A 13,553-nucleotide genomic window follows, 5' to 3' on the forward strand; every position below is an offset into this window, starting at 1 on the left:
TGTATTAGTCATGATTTCCAGTGAAACAGACTATATACACATATATATTTACTTATACAAGATATATATTTTACAGAATATGTGTGTTTATTAAAAGGAACTGGCTCCAAAAAAAAGCAAAGAAAAAAAATCAAAGAACTGGCTCACACAATTATGGAGGATGAGAAGTCCTATGAGATGTCCCAAGAATGCAGTTGGCAAGCTGGAAACTCAGGAGAATTGATGATGTAGTTCTGGTCTAAGTGCCTGAGAATTGGGAAAGCCAGTGGTGTAAGTTCCAGTCCAAAAAGCAGCAGGCTCAAAAAAGAGCCAATGTTCAGTTCAAGCTCAAAGGCAGGGAAAGACTGAAGTTCCAGCTGAAACAGGCAGAAGGTGTTCCCTTTTACTTAGGCTTACAGGACTTCATCTGACTGGATGAGATCTGCCCACATAAAGAAGGACAACCTGCCTTACTCAGCCTACCACATCAAATGTTGTTGGTTTTGATTTTTTTTAGTACCATTCGTATCCAGTTTCTTTAAAAATTGAGATATAATTGACATATAGCATTGTATTTGTTTTATATATTTTTATGTATTTATATATTTTAATGATTTGATAGCTATATGTAACTAAAATTATTTCCACAATAAGCTTAATTCATCACCACATATAGTTACAATTTTTTTCTTGTAATGAGAACTTTTAAAATCTACTCTTAGCAACTTTGTTTAGTCATTATATTGTACATTACATTCCCAGAACTTATTTATCTTATAACTGGAAGTTATAATAAACTAACTCATATATTAATCTCATTTAGAAACACCGATACAGATACACCCAGAATGATGTTTAACCAAATGTCTGGGCACCTGATGGTCTGGTCAAACTGACACATACATTTAACCATCAAAACTCCTCAGTTCAAATACTTTCTCAGAGAAGCCCTTCCAGGCTCTCTAGTCAAATACAGTCCATCTTCCTTCCTTAGTTGCTCAGAAAATCATTATTCTGCTTTGTATTCTTTAGAGTTCTTGCCATTATCTGAAGTTACTTTGTTTTAAAATAAATTTTATTGATGTAGGAAATGCTAATAACACAATGCTAAGTATTAAAACCAAGATGCAAAATATGCATAATTATTTCAATTAATAGTAACCATTTTATGTACTCACAGAAGCATAGAAAAAAGACTGAAAATATTTCAAAATGAGTGTTTTATCTTTATGGTGGTATTCTGGGAAACTTTTGTTTTTATTATGTTCTTCTGTATTTTCCATTTATATTATAGTAACATTTTTTTTCTGTTAATAATAGTTTAAGTTTAAAAAGATGTTCATGCTTTGTGTCTCTAAAATGATCTTTCTTATACGTGTATTTATATAGAATACTATTTAGCAAGCCCATAATAAGAGGTTACATCATTAGTTAGAAAAAAAATGAAAATATGAGAAACAAAGACCTGATTTTGATAACTCTTTTCAAAATAAGAGGTTGATGAAAGGCACAATTATAGTACCATATTTAATATTCCATAAGCAATTTTGAATATATTTTTGGAATTTATAATTACATGAATCATTAAAACATTTAAAAAGATATACTTTACCTACCAATTAATTTACTCTCTGTTATTAAACATGTCTCACAGAAGAGCAGCTGCCTATAATTCATAATCAAAGAAGTATAGTTGTACTTTAGAATACTAATCAACTGTTATCATTTATAATAGTTGGATGAATAAAAAATAAATTAAGAATAGAAAAACCTATTTTACAAGTTAAAAAGTTAATAAAACATTTATAAATAGGTTCATCAAGGTTAGGTTGAGTCAAGCCCAGCCAAAATAAACATTTTCAAGCTAGTGATTCCCATTCAGTTGAAAATTTGCATTCTCATACCTAATTAATGCATGATATAGTATATGTCAGAAAATCGTTCCTTTGATTTTCAAGACAGTTATTCAGGGATACAAGTAAGTATGTATTTCAGTTTTGGAAACAGCAAAAGATTTTGACCACTTTTCTATACTGATCCTCAGAATGACTAGATATTTCTAGTTTAAATTTTAGTTAAGCTGAATTTTAGATCTTTTAGACCTCTGTTTTCTGGCTCATAGTCCATATAATAAATGCCAGAGGGGCAACACATGTATGAGTCTCAATACCTTCCACTTGTTAGGTAGTTAGAATAGGAAAAAGGAGTCCAGAATGACAGTGGCTAAAAGACAAAGAAGGGAAAAGCCCATGAAAACAGAAGAAAGGAAGGTCTGAGGACTGGAGTGAGAACCTGAGGTGAAGCAAACAGCCCTCCTGGCTAGCCCAATTTACATAGGGCAGGCTCAGGGGGAGGAGAGAAACATATAAAAAGAGGAGCCGAAATTGAGCTTGCTCGGCACCATATATGTCGGGGGACTTTGTAATTTCCTCGGTTCTGTCTCACCACAGCAAAAATTTGAAGCAACCGATGGACAGCTCAGTTTTATTTGGCAAGCAAAGGAAAATACATCGTGAGGTGTGAGGGCAGGCTGATTCAGAAGACGGGAAAAGAGAGAGAGAGCTCAAAGAGAGGGCTGTTTGCTTCACCTCCGGTTCTCACCCTGGTCCTCGGACCTTCCTTTGTTCTCTTTTCACGGGCTTTTCCCTTCCTTGTCTTTTAGCCAGAGCCATTCTGGACTCCCTTTTCCTATTCTAACTACCTAACACGCTGATGCTCTGAGCTTAAGGCTAAGGAAGTTGGCTTTGCTATTGTGACAGCGGCACAGCCTGGTTGCTGCTTCGCTGAGTGGGTAATGCACAGGGAGGAAAAATGAAAGATTCCCAGAGCAGAGCTTTCATCCACCTCCAGAGGTCAGGAGTATCTTGAGATAGATATAAACTGACAAGGGGACAGGAAGAGAGGAAGATGGGCTGGTATTGATTGAGATGGTTGAGGGGGAATTGAGAGAGGGACTAGAGAATGGGGGAGGGGGGCAGGGATATATTGGGCCACATAAGAATCAGAGGAAAAGAAGGTGATGAAAGGGGATTTTAAGAGAGTCCGTTGTATGAGATGAATGGTCCGCCATAGTACTTTCCAAGACAATTCAATAGAAGTTAGAATTTCTTATAATGCATTTTTTAGAATGTTTTGTTTCTTTGAACGTGATACACGCAAGAAGTGGAACAAACTGGGCCTTAATGTGTGAGAATAAGAGCTATGACCTCCATTTTACAAAGTTTGTATTAAGAGTTTTAAAACTTCAGTACTAAACTGATCATCTGGCATCCAAATCTTGAAATACTATCATCTCTACTTAACAGAGCTCAAATCTCACTACTTCTTGTCTCTTCCTTCATACTGTGGCAAAGCCTTGAACATGCTCCTTCATACCCATCTTACTCTAATATATAACAGTCAAAGTGCTTCTTTTAAAATGTAAATCACATTATATTATTTCTCTATGACCCTCTAATAGCTTCTCATTAAACTCAAAATAAAGTCCTCATCAAGACTTCTAAGGCCTTCCATGAGATGCTTTCTTTTGACTTCTGCATTCTGATCTTCCTGTCATTTGTTTTCATACACCATCTCTGTCTAAAATAGGCCCCTGCCCCATCACCCCCTATTATTATTTTTATCCATTTTTTATTTATAGCACTCATCAGTACCTTAAATTATATCTTATAATTATCTCTTTAATAGTTCCTTGTCTATATCCCCTTCTAGAGTGTAAGATCCATAAGGGTAAGAATTTGTGCATAGCAGAGTCTCCCTCTCGACCAGTGTCTTTCATTCTGAAGTTGAATGGATGAATGAGTGATTAATTCATATCTAAGAAATTTTTCTGTCCACACGTGTTGTCCATGCCTACCATATGGAGGCACTGTGGTGGGTGCCAGGGGTATAAAAAAAGCAAGGTAGATTCTACTTTGTCACAAGGGTCATCCTGCTAAAAAGCAAGATATTAAAAATTTTTTTAAATAAACCACAAAAAATCAGTTATGTGTGTCAGTTCAATTAGGTCACTAAGTTGTGCCCGACTCTTTGTGACCCCATGGACTGCAGCACACCAGGCTTCCCTGTCCATCACCAACTCCTGGAGCTTGCTCAAACTCATGTCCATTGAGTCAGTGATGCCATCCAACCATCCCATCCTCTGTCGTCCCCTTCTCCTGCCTTCAATCTTTCCCAGCATCTGGGTCTTTTCCAATGAGTCAGTTCTTCACATCAGGTGGCCAAAGTGTTGGAGCTTCAGTTACATGTATGGTGCTGCTGCTGCTGCTAAGTCGCTTCAGTTGTGTCTGACTCTGTGTGACCCCATAGACGGCAGCCCACCAGGCTCTACCTTCCCTGGGATTCTCCAGGCAAGAACACTGGAGTGGGTTGCCATTTCCTTCTCCAATGCAGGAAAGTGAAAAGTGAAAGTGAAGTTGCTCAGTCCTGTCCGACTCTTAGCGACCCCATGGACTGAAGCCCACCAGGCTCCTCCATCCATGGGATTTTCCAGGCAAGAGTACTGGAGTGGGGTGCCATTGCCTTCTCCACAGTTACATGTATAAAGAATGCTAAAAAGAAAACAAAAATTAAACAAAGTGAATAGTTTAAGCTGAATATTAAGCTCTTCCTTTAAATTTTAAGGATATAGTTAAAGCAGATTAAGTTTTCCTATTACATTTGCCATTTTTTTCTCTTTAGTGTTCGCTTTTAGGAAGAAAAGGAATAAATATACAGTGATTATATCAGGGAAAAATAAGAGAATCACAGCATGAAGAGAAAATGAGGTGGAAGACTTGTGAAAACAGGGAGGCAGAAAATGAGAAGGTGATACATCACTGTGTGTGGGTGGGATGGTCTTCAATTTATCATTCTCCACATGCTTCATAGAAATAGAGTTCAAGGACCTTAGTTTATGAAGTTCCCTACTGTTTGCCTCCAAAATGGCTATGATGTTAAATGCATTAACTAATGACCCCCAAATAATAACGTAATAACTTATTACATTTCATCATTTACTAAATGACTTGTAATATTTAACATAGTCATGATGAAGGTAAATGGTTCTCAGATAATTTTTAAAATATAAAAACATTCATATATTAATATAAAAATTTCAAAATATTTATGTCACTACCATTGCTACTCATGATTTCATTTCTGAACATCCCTCCCTCTCAAATTTTATTCTGAATTGGTTCAAAAGTGAGATTAACCTCATCTGATATATTTATCTCCTACTTTGTCAGATGGTTTGCAAAACTATAACAAATTCTTAGGATTTTTAACTCAAAGTTGAATTAGAAAAATAAATGCATGCTTAAGAATAACCATGTATTATAATTATATAATATGCAATATGCATTTAAAAGAAAGTGATATATCTAATTTAATTTTGACAACTAAGTCTAAGTGAATTCTAGCAGTTCAGTGTGCCCTTGACAATGTTTGGGTGGCTGCTCTTGATCTATTTCCGGTTTTGCAGGAGGAAGCACTCAGCTAGAAACTTTCAATCAGTATCTGACTTTTATTATTTAGGGCTTTGCTGCCCTTCCTGAAATTTTCTCTAGGTTTACTTTCTCTTTATCCTTTGTTGTTTTTTTTTTTTTTTTTTTTCCCTGAGGTGACTTCTCTTACATCTGCATCTCTACGTTTTGGAGGTTACCCATGCTTTGCATGCCTGGGCTGCTCTGCATCAGCCAAAGGACTTCTGCATACTGTGCACTTCTTCATCCTGTTAGATTCTCAGCACCCTGTACTACCTCTTGTGTGGATGTGCATGCTTCAGTCATGTCTGACTCTTTGCCATCCCATGGACTGTAGCCCGCCAGGCTCCCCTGTCCATGGGATGCTCCAGGCAAGAATACAGGAGAGGGTAGCCAGTTTCCTTCTCCAGAGGATCTTCCTGACCCAAGGATCAAACCCAAGTCTTTCACATCGCAGGCAGATTCTTTACCGCCTGAGTCACCAGGGGACCCCATACTACCTCTCCCTTCCCATTAAAGCCATACACATAGTACTTGTCTCCAGTAAGCCTCCAAGTGTAGAAGGTCTCTCTTTCTATATAGTCTCAGGGATAGTTCTGTCTTTTTCTGATGGTTTCCTCCAAGGGTGCTACCAGAACCGTATTTACTATGCATTAAAGAATTTATCATGTGTTAGACTCTATTCTATCTCAATTAATCCTCATAACAATCCTCTGAAGGAAGTATTATAATCAGCATTTACAAATAATTAGTTTTTCAATAATCATGGCTAAAAATGACGAGTAAAACTACACTAAGTGTCTTGGATAGCTGATGGAAGAAATGATTTAGCACTTCTAAGACATTTTGCTCAGTTTTTTTTCTTTTTTTCCTATTTGAACTTCTTAAACTTTGAGGATGTATGTTTTGAGAAAACCTAAAACATGAAAATAAACTTAATGAACCATGAAAACATAAATATTTTTGGCTTCTCTTCATTTTATATTTTATTTTACAGCATAGTAAATTAAAGTTCTCATTAATTTAAAAGTCACACATTTCAAAACTAATGATGGAACTAGATTTAATGTATTGGAGCAAATGAGTAAGAAAATGTAATTAAAACATATATAAATTTAGGCAACTATATAGACTGATTTGTTGGTATTATAATTATAAGTGATTATTAGACAAAAATATTTTTTAGAAAGACTGGACCACGTGTAGGAAGGTTATTCAAAGTACAATAAAATGTGGAAAATTCTGAAAGAGATGGGAATACCAGACCACCTGACCTGCCTCTTCAAAAACCTGTATGCAGGTCAGGAAGCAACAGTTAGAACTGGACATGGAACAACAGACTGGTTCCAAATAGGAAAAGGAGTACGTCAAGGCTGTATATTGTCACCCTGCTTATTTAATTTATATGCAGAGTACATCATGAGAAACACTGGGCTGGAGGAAGTACAAGCTGGAATCAAGATTGCTGGGAGAAATATCAATAATCTCAGATACGCAGATGACACCACCCTTATGGCAGAAAGTACAGAAGAACTAAAGAGCCTCTTGATAAAAGTGAAAGAGGAGAGTGAAAAAGTTGGCTTAAAACTCAACATTCAGAAGACTAGGATCATGGCATCTGGTCCCATCACTTCATGGCAAATAGATAGGGAAACAGTGGCTGACTTTATTTTTGGTTGCTCCAAAATGCCTGCAGACAGTGATTGCAGCCATGAAATTAAAAGACGCTTACTCCTTGGAAGAAAAGTTACAACCAACCTAGACAGCATATTAAAAAGCAGAGACATTACTTTGTCAACAAAGGTCCGTCTAGTCAAGGCTATGATTTTTCCAGTGGTCATGTATGGATGTGAGAGTTGGACTATAAAGAAAGCTGAGCACTGAAGAATTGATGCTTTTGAACTGTGGTGTTAGAGAAGACTCTTGAGAGTCCCTTGGACTGCAAGGAGCTCAGTCCTGGGTATTCATTGGAAGGACTGATGTCAAAACTGAAACTCCAATACTTTGGCCACCTGATGCGAAGAATTGACTCATTTTAAAAGACCCTGATGTTGGGAAAGATTGAGGGCAGGAGGAAAAGGGGATGACAGAGGATTAGATGGTTGGATGGCATCAATGACTCAATGGACATGGGTTTGGGTGGACTCCGGGAGTTGGTGATGGACAGGGAGGCCTGGTGTGCTGCAGTTCTCGGGGTCGCAAAGAGTCAGACATGACTGAGCAACTGAACTGAACTGAACTGATTCAAAGTTCAGTGTGATTCCTACAGTAGAACTGGAAGATGCCAAATGTTTTAAAATTTATCCTTTCAATGTTTTACCATTATTAAAAATATTAACCTTAATGAATATAACTGAGTTTTCCCTCAGTAATGATTAAATAAGGTTAAAATTAAAACAAATTTTAAAAATGGAACGTATATAGTGCAAAAATATTTTGGTATAGTAACTCCTATTTTTTTCCCTATACTTCTATAGCTTTCCTTTTTCAAGCAGTAATAAGAAGTAAGAATAACTGGTACTTGCTCTCCTTTGGGAAGGAATGACATAGCAGAAGTAGCTGGTGAGGCAAATTTTTGACCTTCAAAACTAAAAAGCCAAGGACCAAGCTTGAGGCAAAATAGTCTAGAAGGAGATATGATCAGTCCAGCCCTGTTTGAATGTCCCTGTGTGTGCTGAGTCACTTCAGTTGTGCCCAACTCTTTGCAGCCCTATGGACTGTAGCCTGCAAGCCTCCTCTGTCCATGGGATTCTCCAGGCAAGAGTACTAGAGTGGGTAGCCATGCCTTCCTTCAAGTGACCTTCCCAACCCAGGGATAGAATTCATCTCTTAAGTTTCCTGCACTGCATACAGATTCTTTACCTCTAGCACCACCTGGGAAGCCCCTTAATGTTCCTGAGGCTAAATACTGTTTGCTACATGAAGGGTAGGGAAGATAGTCAGAGAAAAAACATGGGAGTTAGCTGTTGGTCAGCAAGCATACTTTCCTTTGTCCTCTGTCTTTGGGCAGACTGAAGGACTGGGAGATGATAGAAGCCTTGCATGGATTGGCCCTTGATCTCATCTCCCAAGTGTATGCCACGGCAAGGGCAAGCCTTGCAGGATTCCCTTAAGTTCAACCAACCAAAGGCAGCTTGTACAAACCAGGATGATGGGAAGAATAACTGAATGCTTTCTCATATGGTCAAAAGTAGCACATATATGATATTCACAACCATTGAGGGCAAAGAGGATGCAAATGTGTACATTTCTAAATATGTACCAGTTCTAAATTATTATGGAGGAAGAAGAGTCATTTTGTGTTCCTTGTCTAGTAGAATTGGGCTACCCATGGGTAAAAACTCTGGTTTTGTACATGTTCCCAGAAAATCAGATAAGTTTCCTCTCTCATTAATCCCTTCCCACCAACACCAGCCTCCCTCAAGGTCCCATACCCTCAAATTTTAATGAGTTAACCAAAGGGACTTCAAGATTCTCAACACCCTGGGGACCTGAGGTTTCAGAGATAGATTTACAGTTGAAGGAAAAGTAGAGAGCCCTTTTTCTACTATAGGTAATGTTACAAATCAACACACTGAAAAAATTTAAATCACATTAAACTAAAATGTAGGTTTTACACAATGGATCACAATATATTGGCACACATAATCAAATGTGTTATTTATACCAAGCCAGGAGCAGGTTGTATGGAGAAGGCAATGGCACGCCACTCCAGTACTCTTGCCTGGAAACTCCCATTGATGGAGGAGCCTGGTGGGCTGCAGTTCATGGGGTCACGAAGAGTCAGACACGACTGAGTGACTTCACTTTCACTTTTCACTTTCATGCATTGGAGAAGGAAATGGCAACTCACTCCAGCGTTCTTGCCTGGAGAATCCCAAGGACAGAGGAGCCTGGTAGGCTGCCATCTACGGGGTCACACAGAGTCAGACATGACTGAAGCGACTTAGCAGCAGCAGCAGGAGCAGGTTGATGGCAAATACAATTGCAAATATATGTATCTGAACATGAGCAAGATGCTCGGTATGTTGATGACATCATATATGTATGTGTGTGTGTGATATTGTGAAGAATTTGATTTCACTTTATTGAACCTATCCACTGAAGAAGTAAAAGTTTCTTTAACCCTTTAAAATAGTTCACAAGAACTGGAACTGATATAAAGATGTTATGTCAGTTGTCTTTAAAATAAGTTTATAGTAACTTTGGAGAAGGCAATGGCATCCCACTCTAGTAGTCTTGCCTGGAAAATCCCATGGACGGAGGAGCCTGGTGGGCTGCAGTCTATGGGGTCGCTAAGAGTCGGACACGACTGAAGTGACTTAGCAGCCGCATAGTAACTTAGATATAAATTAAGAGTTATAAATCACAGAGGGCTGACTTTCCAAACCAGAGGACAAAGCCTTGGGCCAATAGCAAGGCTTTTTGGTACTCTGTGGTTTATTTCACATGCTGTGCCTGCAAATGACCTAGACTAGTTTTAAAGTAATGAATAAGGAAATAATCTAAGATGCTGAGGTTAAAAAAAATGTATGTAGTTGGTAAACATCTCAATTACAATAAAGGACTATTATTAAATTTCACACTTGTATAACATGGCGTTATGGAATATTAATGTAACTACAAGATATGAGCTAATGCTTGTGACCTTGAAACTAGTAAGGACAGGGAAAAATCAATGAAAAGTTGTAAAACAGCATGATACATGTTTCATGTAAGTGTGCTCCAGCAGAAAAGGAGGGAGAAATAACCTAAGATGTGAATGTTCAAAAATCCATCCTATAACTGATGAACTTAAGGGAGATGAATCATTGGCAAAAGTGGGACAATATGAATCAATAATACTTGTCCAGATGAGGGACTTTTATAGACGTGGTGGAGGGAAGCTGGTAGGCGTGAAAACAAAACAGGCGATAGCAATGACTAAACATGGTAAATGCTTTAACTAGAAATGGAGAAAGAATCTAAGACAATACCCAGGATTTTGGCATGAGCCACTGGGAAGAGTGAGGGAAGATGATAAGGTTTCTTTTAATGGTATTGAATAGAAGTCTGCACGGTATCCAGGTGGATCTGTCTAGGAGGAAGTAATGTATCAATCTGCAATTCAGCTACACATTTTGTCCAATGGGTAGACATTTAGAGTATTTTGTAATTCAGAGTTCCAACTCTGAATTAAAGTGAATTTAATTAATTTATATTTTATGGACTAAATACAAAGTAAGTGTAGCTCAGGGATTCAGAGCTTTGGTATCAGAGTTATAGCACCTGGGTTCTAAATTCAGCTCTAAGAAATACTGTATGTGTGACTAAAAGGATATTCCTAAACCCCTCTGGATTTATTTTTTTTTTGTCTTCTGTAAAATATTATGGTAGGTATTATACCTACCACACTGAATGGCTATGAAGATTAAGTAAGTGATTGAATACATATAAAATCCTTTGTGCTAAATGGATATTAGCTATTAATTCAGGGTTGAAAAACATGAAATTTGCATTTTGAAAATCAAAAGAGTCAAATTTAGCAATTTCATATGATCTAATTTTATCACTGTCAAAGCAAGAATCTTATGACATTTTTCTGTTTCCTTAATTCAGCTTCACTTGTATAAATTCATTTACCCTACATTGATGGTATAAACAGGTAACTCGAGTCATCTGGGAATATGATCGACTTAAGTGTTAAGTTTTATTCCAAGATCACATCATTGAATGTAATCATATCTGACTTTCCCTGCACTCTCAAATTTTTCTATGGTGGAAACATAATGTCTTATTTCCAAAAAACCTTATTTATCAAAAAACCCTAATAATTATTCCTGAAATATGTACTCTGTTTAAATACAGTTGTAGAGTGAAGATAATCATTAGTATCAGCACCTTTGGAAAAATTCAGATATATTGTCTCTTGGCTGGGGAAAGGCCACTTTACCAACTAATCTATGGGGCTTAGGTAGCTAAATAATTAAGAAATCGCAATTCAGGTCTTTACTCACCCACTTACCATCTGCTTCCTTAAGGCTATATCTAAGTAATTGAATCAAGAGATGAAAAACATGAACCTAACACATAAAGATCAAGCTGACTTGAAGCAGTATACTTTGCAATATTACTATATTTAATGGCAAAAGAGAATGTGTATACTGGTAGTATGTCTATAAACTCAAATATTTTGATAGTTACTACTGAAAATCCTTTGAGTAATAAAACACTGATGTTTGAGGTTCTAATCAGAGCAGAGATCATATAAATTTCAAAATCTAAATTGGGTGGCTGATCCAAATCCTGCTTGTGTCATCAGATGAACATGGCAGTCAGAGTTACAGCACATCCAGCTGACAAATTCAGATGTATGTTTAAAATACTGTAGAAGACCTGTGTGGGCATGCACTTTGCAGGATTTTAAGAGATGAGGATTACAAAGTATTTGCACACAACATGAAAAGTAAATGTTACAGTACATTTATAATACTTAACAGGTACTTGACTTCTGAAAAATAATCAAGGTTGTTATTTGGCAGTGAATATAAAAAGAGAACATTCTGGAAAAATCAAATGTATTTTCCCATTGTTCTGTTTTTTGAGAATTTCATATCCTGTTGGCCTTATTCTTCATTTCTTCTGAATAGTCTTTAATGAATGCTTCTTTTCCTTTAAAATAAAGACAGAGGTTTCTTTATATTTGCCATGTGACTTGGAATTTTGTGTGTGTGTGACAAATTCCAAGTCACATGGCAAATATAAAGAACCCTTCTGCTTTATTTTAAAGGAATAGAAGCATTTTGTGATTTGTTTGTGTCAAATTGGGCTTCCCTGGTGGCTCAAGTGGTAAAGAATCTGCCTGCAATGTGGGAAACCTGGGTTCGATCCCTGGATTGGGAAGATCCCCTGAAAAAGGGAAAGGCTACCCACTTTAGTATTCTGGCCTGGAGAATTCCAAGGACTGACAGTCCATGGGGTTGCAAAGAGTCAGACACAATTTAGGGACTTTTACTTTGTATTAATTATCTATCATTTTTTTCAATTGAAATCTTAAGCAATTTTGCTTTATTTTTTAATTGAGATATAATTAATCTACCATGTTGTATTAGTTTCAGGCATGTAGAAAAGTGATTCAGTTAAACGCATATATACATTTTTCAGATTCTTTTCTATTATAGGTTATTATAAGTTATTGACTGTAGTTCCCTGTCCTGTACAGTAGGTCCTTGCTGTTCATCTATTTTATATGTAGTACTGTGTATCTGGGGCTTCCCTGGTGGCTCGGAGGTTAAAGCATCTGCCTGCAATGCAGGAGACCTGGGTTCAATCCCTGGGATGGGAAGATCCCCTGGAGAAGGAAATGGCAACCCACTCCAGTATTCTTGCCTGGGGAATCCCATAGACGGAGGAGCCTGGTAAGCTACAGTCCACGGGGTCAAAAAGAGGTGAATACGACTGAGCGACTTCACTCACTTCACTGTGTCACATCAGATCAGATCAGTCTCTCAGTCATGTCCAACTCTTTGCAACCCCATGAATCGCAGCACGCAAGGCCTCCCTGTCCATCACCAACTCCCGGAGCTCACTCAGACTCACGTCCATCGAGTCAGTGATGCCATCCAGCCATCTCATCCTCTGTCATCCCCTTCTCCTTTTGCCCCCAATCCCTCCCAGCATCAGAGTCTTTTCCAGTGAGTCAACTCTTCGCATGAGGTGGCCAAAGTACTGGAGTTTCAGCTTTAGCATCATTCCTTCCAAAGAAATCCCAGGGCTGATCTCCTTTAGAACGGACTGGTTGGACCTCCTTGCAGTCCAAGGGACTCTCAAGAGTCTTCTCCAACACCACAATTCAAAAGCATCAAATCTTCAGCACTCACCCTTCTTCACAATCCAACTCTCACATCCATACATGACCACAGGAAAAACCATAGCCTTGACTAGATGAACCTTTGTTGGCAAAGTAATGTCTCTGCTTTTGAATATGCTATCTAGGTTGGTCATAACTTTCCTTCCAAGGGGTAAGCGTCTTTTAATTTCATGGCTGCAGTCACCATCTGCAGTGATTTTGGAGCCCCCAAAAATAAAGTCTGACACTGTTTCCACTGTTTCCCCATCTATTTCCCATGA

At 37.8% G+C, this 13,553-nt stretch overlaps 1 protein-coding gene across 18 annotated transcripts in view; it reads left to right on the plus strand.

The window, feature by feature from the left end:
- LOC129644008 (uncharacterized) overlaps nt 1-13,553 on the plus strand; it is a 416,390-nt gene that overhangs the window by 240,251 nt on the left and 162,586 nt on the right. For 4 of the 18 annotated variants that reach the window (XR_008710664.1, XR_008710673.1, XR_008710678.1 and 1 more), the window contains one exon: nt 77-1,706. The exons of 13 other annotated variants lie outside the window; for them this stretch is intronic. The gene's annotated coding sequence lies outside the window, so the exon portion shown is untranslated. Of the gene's footprint in view, nt 1-76; nt 1,707-13,553 lie in introns of those variants that run through there. One more of the 18 variants, XR_008710656.1, reaches the window with a different exon arrangement.

This window comes from Bubalus kerabau, chromosome 2, assembly GCF_029407905.1.
Source record: "Bubalus kerabau isolate K-KA32 ecotype Philippines breed swamp buffalo chromosome 2, PCC_UOA_SB_1v2, whole genome shotgun sequence".
Classification (NCBI taxonomy): domain Eukaryota; kingdom Metazoa; phylum Chordata; class Mammalia; order Artiodactyla; family Bovidae; genus Bubalus; species Bubalus kerabau.